Raw genomic sequence first — 10,539 nt, 5'->3', positions numbered from 1 at the left:
TCGAAATCCCCTGAGTTAATTGAAGTTATGGCTGAAAACCAACCTCCTCTACTTCCACCCAGGGTGGAGGATACCCAAGATGAGAACGAGGTGCATCAGGCACCTCCGCCTCGTACTTTACGAGATTATCTACAACCGGTGGGAGTGAGTACGCCCTCATGCATGATTTTCCCTGAAAACACAGGACAAATGGACATCAAGACAGGAGTTATCCAACTCCTTCCCAAATTCCATGGACTTGAATCAGAAAGTCCATATTAACATTTGAAAGAGTTCGATAAGATTATAGCTACATTATGTTTTCCTAATGTATCTGAGGATACAATCAGGCTGAAACTCTTTCCTTTTTCCTTAAAAGAGAAAGCTAAGACGTGGTTACATTCACTGCATCCTAGATCCATTGGCACATGGAACGACATGCAGAGGGAATTCATAAAAAAATTCTTCCCACATCATAAAACGATTACCCTTAGAAAAGCAATCATGAACTTTGCCCAAAAGGAAGATGAAACATTCTTCCAATGTTGGGAAAGGTTCAAAGATTTCGTCAGTTCATGCCCACAACACGGATTTGAAATGTGGCGCATTACAAATTTTTTCTATGATGGACTGACATCTTTCATGCGCCAAATGGTCGAGACAATGTGTAATGGAGAGTTCATTAATAAAGATGTTGACGAGGTATGGGATTACCTCGATAGTTTTGCTGAAAAAACACAATCATGGGACTATTACCCAAAGTTGAACACCACGTCTAGGCCGACTCAATTAAAGGAGAATGGTGGATTATATCTCTTGAAAGAAGAGGATGACCTCAAGTGTAAAGTAACTACGCTCATAAGGAAAGTTGAGGCCATGGAAGGAAAGAATGATAAGGTTAATGAAATTGTTTGCGGCATCTGTGATTGCAACATTCATACAACTGAAAATTGTCCTACAATACCCGCCTTTCGAGGAGTGTTGAATGAACAAGCTAATGCCGTAAACAACTATCAAAAACCTTTTATTGGACCTAACTCCAATACGTACAATCCTGGTTGGAAAAATCATCCAAACTTTAGTTGGAGGAATGGACAAACGGCTACCCCTCAAGGTTTCTTCAATCGAAATCCGAATCAAGTGAAACCTCAAGAAGAACCGGTTCAAAATTCCATACAAGAGCTGGCTCAGGCAATGCGGGGAATTACAGATTTTATGCAAAAGATAGATTCTCGTATGACGGTTATAGAAAATGGGATGCTTCCTGCACAACCTCTCCCCAATCCTAAACCGCAGTACGAGATTAATGATCCCAACTCTTCAAATCAGATGGGGCATGCTAAATCCATCACCACTCTTAGGAGTGGAAAGATCATTGATAAAACTCTTCCAGTTAGGCCCGAAAAGCCTTAAGAACCAGAAGAGGACAACAATGATGGATCTAGTGATACCCCACAAAAATTAGAACCGGAACTTCTAGAGAAGCCAGTTGCTCCATTCCCCCAACGGTTGGTTTCACCAAAACCTCTCTCTAACTCTCAGGATATCCTAGAGGTGTTGAAACAAGTGAAAGTCAACATTCCTCTACTTGATGTCGTGAAACAGATACCTTCATATGCCAAATTCCTGAAAGACTTATGCACGACCAAACGACGGCAGAGTATTCAAAAGAAGATCTTCTTGACCGAGAAAGTGAGTGTCATCCTAAAGCAAGACGTGCCACAGAAATTCAAGGATCCCGGTAGCCCAACCATATCATGTGTAATCGGGGACCATCGAATTGATCATGCACTTCTTGACTTAGGAGCGAGCGTCAATCAGATTCCTTACGCGGTATACAAATAGTTAGGTTTGGGTGAATTAAAACCCACCCTAACCACACTACAACTTGCTGATCGATCTGTTTGTGTACCAAGAGGGATAATTGAGGATGTGTTGATCTAAGTTGATAGATTTTACTACCCTGTAGATTTTATCATCCTGGACACCGAACCCATCAATAACATAAGCACTCAGATCCCCGTCATTCTTGGCCGCCCATTCCTTGCCACTTCAAATGCAATTATCAATTGCAGGAATGGTGTCATGACTATGTCTTTTGGGAATATGACATTGGAGTCAAACATCTTTTTCAATAACGGTAGAAACTTAGAGGAGGATGACGATTTCCACGACATCAACATGATTGACTCTTTAGTGGAAGATACGACACCTCTAACCTTATCCTCTGACTCTCTAGAGACGTGCCTGGCCCACTCCCATGATTTTGATGATGACATGATTAGAGAGACGTGTGCCTTGCTTGATACTACACCGGTACTTGAAGTTAACCGGTGGAGGCCACAATTTGAAGAATTGCCACAAACCGATGTAATGCCTCTACCGTCTAACCTTAAGCCGTCGAAGCTTGACCTAAAACCTCTTCCCTTTGATTTGAAATATGCCTATTTAGGTCAAGATGAGACTTACCCAGTGGTGATCTCTGCCCACCTAGAGAAAGAACAGGAGAGTATGCTCATATCTACTCTCATTGAGCATAAAGGAGCCCTGGGATGGACGATAGCGGACCTCAAGGGAATCGATCCCTCGATTTGTACTCACCGCATATATCTTGAGGATAATGTAAAAACCGCTCGGCAACCACAACGTAGACTAAATCCAAACATGAAGGAAGTGGTTAAGGCCGAGATTCTTAAACTATTGGACGTGGGTATCACATACCCTATATCTGATAGTCAATGGGTGAGTCCAACTCAAGTGGTCCCTAAGAAGTCCGGAATCACCATCGTAGCCAATGCTAACAATGAACTCGTGCCAACTAGAGTCACTACTGGTTGGAGAATGTGCATTGACTACAGGAAGTTGAATACCGTCACAAGGAAAGACCACTTTCCTTTACCATTCATTGATCAGATCCTGTAAAGGTTAGCTGGTCATTCCTATTACAATTTCCTTGACGGGTATTCGGGCTACAACCAGATAGAGATAGCCCCTGAAGACTAGGAAAAGACCACATTTACATGTCCCTACGGCACCTTTGCCTATCGAAGGATGCCATTCGGACTATGTAATGCCCCTGCCACCTTTCAGTAATGTATGCTTAGTATCTTTTCTGATATGGTGGGGCAATATCTAGAGGTCTTCATGGACGATTTCTCTGTTTACGGTCCATTTTTCAGCAAGTGCTTAGAAAGTCTTAAATGTGTGCTGAAAAGATGTGAAGAAAAGAACTTGGTACTTAATTGGGAGAAGTGTCATTTCATGGTTCAGAAGGGAATTGTCCTTGGGCATATCATCTCGTCCAAGGGAATCGAGGTAGATAAGGTAAAAATCGATCTTATCTCTAACCCACCTCCACCCAAGAACATCAGAGACATGCGATCCTTCTTAGGGCACGCAGGATTTTACAGGCAATTCATAAAGGACTTTAGTCTCCTCTCTCGTCCTTTATGTAATCTTCTTTAAAAGGATGCTCCGTACGAGTGGACTGAGCAATGCCAGGAAGCTTTCACCAAGCTTAAGGGCACGTTAACCACTGCACCTATCATGCAGCCACCCGACTGGAGCCTTCCTTTTAAGCTTATGTGCGACGCTTCTGATTATGCTCTTGGAGCGGTTTTAGGCCAGAGAAAAGATAAGAGACCCTACGTCATCCATTACGCGAGTAGGACTTTAAATCTGGCTCAAGTAAACTACTCAACTACGGAAAAGGAACTTTTAGCCATAGTGTTCGCCTTGGACAAATTTAGGTCCTACCTGATCGGATCCAAGATCATTATCTATACAGATCATGCGGCACTGAAGTATCTGCTCTCTAAGAATGATTCTAAGCCCCGCCTGATACGATGGATCCTTCTACTCCAAGAATTTGATTTGGAAACTAAAGATAAAAAGGGAGTAGAAAACGTTGTGGCCGATCACCTTTCTCGCCTTAATACCTCTGATTCCCTTGAGACGACCCATATCAACGACATGTTCCCTGATGAACAACTGTTCAGAGTCTCCCATTCACCTTGGTTTGCTGATATTGCTAATTATCTTGCTACAGGTGCCATACCGACACAGTGGACTGCGCAAGATAAGAAGAAATTCTTCACCGAGGTGCGCAACTTTTTCTGGGATGATCCTTATTTATTTAAATATTGCCCAGACCAAATCTTAAGGAGATGTGTACCAGATGATGAGCATCAGAGCGTCATCTCCTTCTGTCACTCACGGGCCTGTGGCGGTCACTTTTCTGCTAAAAAGATCACGGCCAAGATTCTGCAGTGTGGCTTTTACTGGCCCACTATGTTTAGGGACACTCATGAGTTTTGTAAAGCTTGTGAGTGTTGTCAGAAATTGGGAGCATTGTCCCGTCGAAATATGATGCCTTTGAATCTCATCCTTATTATTGAAGCATTTGATTGCTGGGGCATCGATTTCACGGGACCATTCCCCCAATCGTTTGGAAATCTGTATATTTTACTCGTCGTGGATTATGTCACTAAATAGGTCGAAGCGATTCCGTGTCGAACTAATGACCATCGCACGGTCATTAAATTCCTAAAAGAAAACATCCTTTCTCGATTCGGAACGCCTCGAACCATCATTAGTGATGGGGGCTCACACTTTTGTAATAAACCATTTGAGAGCTTAATGAAGAAATATGGTATCCCTCATAAGGTGAGCACCCTGTACCACCCACAGACAAGTGGGCAAGCTGAGATTTCTAATAGGAAAATTAAACACATTTTGGAGAAAACGGTTAACCCTGATCGTAAGGATTGGTCAACCCGATTGACTGATGCCTTATGGGCATACCGTACTGCCTTTAAAACCCCTTTTGGAATGTCCCCCTTTAGACTTGTCTATGGGAAAGCTTGTCACTTGCCTGTGGAACTGGAACATAAAGTGTACTGGGCGATCAAAAATCTTAATTTCAATATAGATAACGCTGGCTCACTACGCAAACTTCAATTGAATGAACTTGAGGAAATCCGGAATGATGCATACGACAATTCGAGAATTTACAAGAACAAGATAAAAGCATTTCATGACCAACACATTTTGCGAAAATCATTCACGCCTGGTCAGAAGGTCCTTTTGTACAATTCTCGATTACATCTCTTTTCGGGTAAGCTTCGATCTCGTTGGACCGGCCCTTACATTGTTGTTACTGTTTTTCCTCATGGGGCCATTGAGATAAGAGATCCCGACAATGGCAAGGAGTTTAAAGTCCATGGACATTGATTGAAACCATTTGTCGAGAAATTTGATTCAAAGGACATGTCCATGCCCCTGACTGCTCCTGTTTACCAGGATTGATCTCCTAATCTAATGGAGGTATAGGTAGGTTTATTGCTTTCATAGGACTAGGGTAGTTGCTTTATTTGTCTGGCTGAAGACGGTAAACTTAGCACTCTTGGGAGGCAGCCCAGCTCTTCATTTCATTTCATTTTTTATCATTAGTTAGTTCAATGTTTGTGGTAACATTACTGCAAACCCTCACGAGACTACAACTCGTCCACTAAGGGCAACCTAAGGGTTTAAAGGCTTGTTGCATACGCTAAATGCAATCGAGAGCACCTACGAAAGTGGTGTAGGTAGGATTTCATTTTTGGTTATCTTTATTTTTCTGTTGGTTTCTCTCTTGTGCTGACCCGGTCTTACATAGATATCTTTGGAAAGCCTTTTGATTCTTTCGTCCAGGTACTATCTTTCCATCACTCCTCTTATATTTTTGTTGTCCCATGTGCATTGCATGCTTATTTCTTTTACATTGAGGACAATGTAGATTTTAGGTTGGGGGTGGGAGATTAGGTTTCCTAATCAGCGTTTTCTTAGTCTTGAGCAAAAATTGTGAAAATTTTTAATTTTGCTGGACTTTCTTGTGAATTCGAAGGGATTGTGACGGCCATCTAGGGCACTTGGAATTTCAAGATACGTGATGTTGTAATTTAAGATGCTTGGATTCAGTATCTATTGGATTGCATAATTAAGTTTGAATTGTTAATCCAGAATTAGAAGTTGTACACATTGATTGAGTTATGATCTCACATGTCACATCTTGCTTTCACATTAAGGTTTCAGTTTGACATTGAAGGATTTACTTGGTACTCACTAAGCATGAAAGGAACTAGCCTGAGAAAAATTGAAAGGATTGGGTGAATAATCTTCACCATAGGTTTGCTCCCTATGGGTGAAGGTTCAATTTCCTAAAGTAGCCGGCGGAAAGGGGTGGGCAATGGTCTTCATCATAGGTTTGCTCCCTATAGTTGAAGATTTGATTCCTCCCCTTGGCGGTATTTTAATGAAAAAAAATATATCAAAGGTCGATGATCCGTGAGGAAAGTTTTAGTTATTATGAATTATCTTAGTGTTTACCGATAATATCATGAAATTAAGAAGTGAACCTTAATGATAAGCCAAGATTACACGATACACCCATGGAACTCAATGTTTAGAATTCTCTGATTGTGGGATTAATACTTTTTTTTGAACTTGATTATGAAGTTTACCATGCGCCTGAATCTAGGAGAAAGTAATACCCAACATTCATGAATCTAAGAATTCTCATATCTGGATTATTCTGCAAAAATCATTCGAGTTTATAGAAATTGTTCTGTAATTCTAAACTTATTTTTCACATACCTTGCTCAGGACTAGCAAAATGCTGGTTGGGGGTTGTGTTGAGGGTCAAATATTGCATATTAGACCCCAATTATTTCCTGGATTTACAAGCATGATGCCGGTTAATGACCTGATTTAATTGTATTTGTGATGCAGAGTATATTTACGAGCATGGACTGGAAAGGATGGTAAAAGCATGGATTTAAAGCTCAGGCATCACTAAGGCATTGGACGGGACTCCAGGGGACCAAGATCGATGGAATTACACGCCAGAGATCCGAGAAAATCGAGAAACTGAAGCTTAAGTGGCTTGAAAGTCAGGCAGAATGCAAGATCACAAGTTTTCCACCATCCGTTCGGCTCGAAACTTCACACATAGACTGAAGACCATAAATTAACCATACACATAGAAATTCAGCTATTGGATCCTTGTGGAAGTGTCCCAACGGACGGATTAGCCTCTTAAATCTTGATTTGGGGCCCGCCTGATATCTAGATATGCTTCAATTGTGGTCCCAACTATTAAAATGATCTGAGAAAAGAGATGGACGGAACGGATTTCTCACGACCATCACAATGGAGCCACATGTACATCGCACGTACACAAAGTGCATGTGCACTCAACGTACACTGGACCGAGATTCTCGCTCAAAGTCGGTTTGACTGACTGTTTTCCGAGAATCCTTGTTTACGCAAGGGTGTCCGCTGTGGGTGTTAGTGGCCCACCACCATTGATCCAATGGAAGATCCTGACCATCCAGTGAAAGCTCACAAGGCTGCTGACCAAGGCCTATGTGGAAGAATTCCCAGAAGTAATGAGGATCGAAAGCCAGCTGTCCAAACGAAGGATGAACGGTAGAAATAAAGTCTCGTGGGCCACACCAATAACCTTCCAACATCGGCCGTTCCCGACCGAAATTCCGAGAGTAATTCGGTGGACGGAGTGGATCTCTCAAAATACAATGGAAGTGGGCCCCACCGAGAGTCTAGCGCCGATCCGTCTACAGGCCCTGTTTACGCACAGCGAAAAGCCCGGCTGATGCAGGCCACTTTGCAAGCATGGAAAGAGTCGGTCCGTCCATCTGGACCGTCCAAATTAATCTCCAGTTGTAGCCGACCAGGACCAAGAGGACTGAACGGTTTAGATATTCCGATCGGTCCGTTCAGAGCGCGAAAACACGGGTTGACCTCGACCGCAAGCCGTTCAAGCTTCCGGTTGTGAATTGTCTTCTGGCTGCGTAAGGTCTCCGCAGGAAGTTTCCAAAAAATGATTTTCTTTCTGACTCAAAGAGACCTCTCCACCGGAGTAGAAGATATAAGAGAGAAAAGAGAGAAGGGCAGGAAAAAAGGGAAGGGGCACAAGAGAAAAGAGAAGAAGGAAGCTTGTCAGGGACGTGGCTAGACGATTGCACGAGAGAGAGAGAGATATCCGGTTTTTCCTTTTTCTTTTCATTTTATTTTATTTCTTTCCTTTGATGTTTTTTCTTTGGTTCTAACATGATTATGCTAGGCTAAACCTCTTAGCTAGGGCTAAGAGGTGAAGCTTGTAGTGAGATGGAAGACTCTATTTTTATGCCTTGATTTAACTATTAAATTTATGAATTGAATTTGATTTTAGTTGATTATCGAAGGAATATTTTTTAGTCTTTAATGGTCTGTTGTGATTGAAATTACAATGGGTCTGCAATGGCTTTGAATATTTTCTTCCTCCTTTTGATGTTTATGACGTCAGGAAGCCCTGTTGTTCACCATCGTCTCATGGGCATGGTCGGATGACGGTACCCTTCCTAACCTTCATGCATTGTTGATTGGTTGGTAATTGGTTTAATTCTGTTGTTTGCTTTGTCTCCTAGGCATGGTTAGATGATGGAATCCATTCTAATTTATATACCTTTCATTTCTTGAAAACCAGATCAAGTAAGTTCAGCTTAAATTCCATAATTCTTGATGCAGGTATAAGATCTCCCTGATCCCTACAAGTGGATCCTCTGAATCCCTAGTTTCCTTCCTCTGAATTACTTAAGTTTTAGATAATTTTTCCACGATTATTCCTCAAATCACACTCGATTTAGATTTCATCTCATTCTAGTTCTAGTTAGCTTCAGATTACGTATAGGTTTCGGTCCCTTGGGATTCGACCTCGGTCTCACCAAGTTTATTACTACATCACAACCCTATACTTGGGGAGTGAACAGTACCCTAGTTTCCCACCTTTGAATTTTACATGTTTTAAATAAATTTATTCAGCATTATTCCCTTAATTTTTCCTGATTTAGATTACATCTTCGCCTAGTTCTAGTTCAAGTTACTTTTAGATTATGTACAAAGTTTAGTTCCTATGGATTCGACCTCGGTCTTACCGAGATTATTACTACATCACAACCCTATACTTGGGGTGTGAACAAGTTTTTAGCGCCGTTGCCGGGGATTGACGATTACATTTTTCTGAGATTAACTAGTTTTAGAATTAGGTTAAGATTATGGATTTTTTAGATTTAGATTTTTCTATTTGATTTCTAGAAACTAACATAATTTTCCTATTTTGTAGGATCTTGACATAGACTTTCTAAATTGGTAATCTCTTTCTAATTTTTCTGTTTTTCTATTTTTAGGATTAGGTTTTATTTTTCTATTTTTAGAAATTTTCTAACTCTAGGATTTCTTTTATTTTTTAGAAACTAACTTACTTTTTGTTTTTAGGTTTAGAACTTTCCTAATCAAATTTTAGAAACTTTCTATTTTCGATTTTAAGGAATTTTCCCTTTTTAGAAACTAGTTTACTTTTTTTTTTAATAGGAACTTTCTAACTTTAGACTTTCTATTTTTAGAAACTAACTTGTTTTGTTTTGTTTTGCAGATTTTTAACTTAGGGACTTCGAATTTGGTAACTTCTTTTCAACTCTTTTCTCTTTATTTCTAGATTTTTATTTCCTTTCTTTCTTTTAGGTTAGGTTTAGAATCTGAATTGAGGGCTGCGAGTGTTCCATGTCCAAGTGGGTTCATGGCAACACTCGACGTCTCTTGACTGAAGGAGGATTAGTCGAGGGGTTGACTATTCATCGCAGGACTAGACACCACTCGAGATCCCCAGAGTTAATTGAAGTGATGGCTGCAGACCAACCTCTTCTACCCCAACCTAGGGTGGAGGACATCCAGGATGAGAATGAGGTGCATCAAGCACCCACACCTCATACTTTACGAGAGTATTTACAACCGGCGGGGGTGAGTATGCCCTCATGCATGATTTTTCCTGAAAATACGGGACACATGGATATTAAGCCAAGGGTAATCCAACTCCTTCCTAAATTTCATGGGCTTGAGTCAGAAAATCCATATTTCTACCTGAAAGAGTTTGATGAGATTATAGCCACTTTATATTTTCCAAACATATCTGACAGTCAGGCTGAAACTCTTTCCCTTTTTTTTGAAAGAGAAAGCTAAGACGTGGTTGCATTCACTTCGTCCTAGATCTATTAGCACATGGAATGATATGCAAAGGGAGTTCAAAAAGAAAATTTTCTCTCATCATAAAATGAACACCCTTAGAAAATCAATCATGAACTTCGCCCAAAAGGAGGATGAAACATTCTTCTAATGTTAGGAAAGGTTCAAGGATCTTGTCAGTTCATGCCCACAACACGGTTTTGAAACATGGCGCATTACACAATTTTTCTATGACGGACTGACATCTTCCATGCACCAATTAGTTGAGACGATGTGCAATGGGGAATTCATGAATAAAAATGTCGATGATGTCTAGGACTACTTGGATAGACTTGCTGAAAATGCACAATCATGGGACATATCCAAAATCAAGCACCGTATCTAGGTCGACTCAATCTAAGGAGAGGGGTGGAATGTATCTCCTAAAAGCGAATAATGATATCAATTCTAAAATGACTAATCTCAAAAGGAAATTTGAGGCCATGGAATTAAAGAATGATAAGG

General features: G+C 40.8%; 2 non-coding genes across 2 annotated transcripts; both read right to left on the bottom strand.

The window, feature by feature from the left end:
• Positions 1-465: 465 nt before the first annotated feature.
• On the bottom strand, positions 466-572 carry LOC131224401 (small nucleolar RNA R71). Its single transcript, XR_009160889.1, has one exon. It is a non-coding gene; the product is annotated as a small nucleolar RNA R71 (small nucleolar RNA).
• Positions 573-10,129: 9,557 nt separating this feature from the next.
• Positions 10,130-10,236, bottom strand: LOC131224554 (small nucleolar RNA R71). The gene has a single exon (XR_009161028.1). It is a non-coding gene; the product is annotated as a small nucleolar RNA R71 (small nucleolar RNA).
• Between the last annotated feature and the right edge of the window lie 303 nt (positions 10,237-10,539).

This window comes from Magnolia sinica, chromosome 13 (genome assembly GCF_029962835.1).
Source record: "Magnolia sinica isolate HGM2019 chromosome 13, MsV1, whole genome shotgun sequence".
Taxonomy (NCBI): domain Eukaryota; kingdom Viridiplantae; phylum Streptophyta; class Magnoliopsida; order Magnoliales; family Magnoliaceae; genus Magnolia; species Magnolia sinica.
This window is presented reverse-complemented; position numbering and strand designations above follow the sequence as displayed.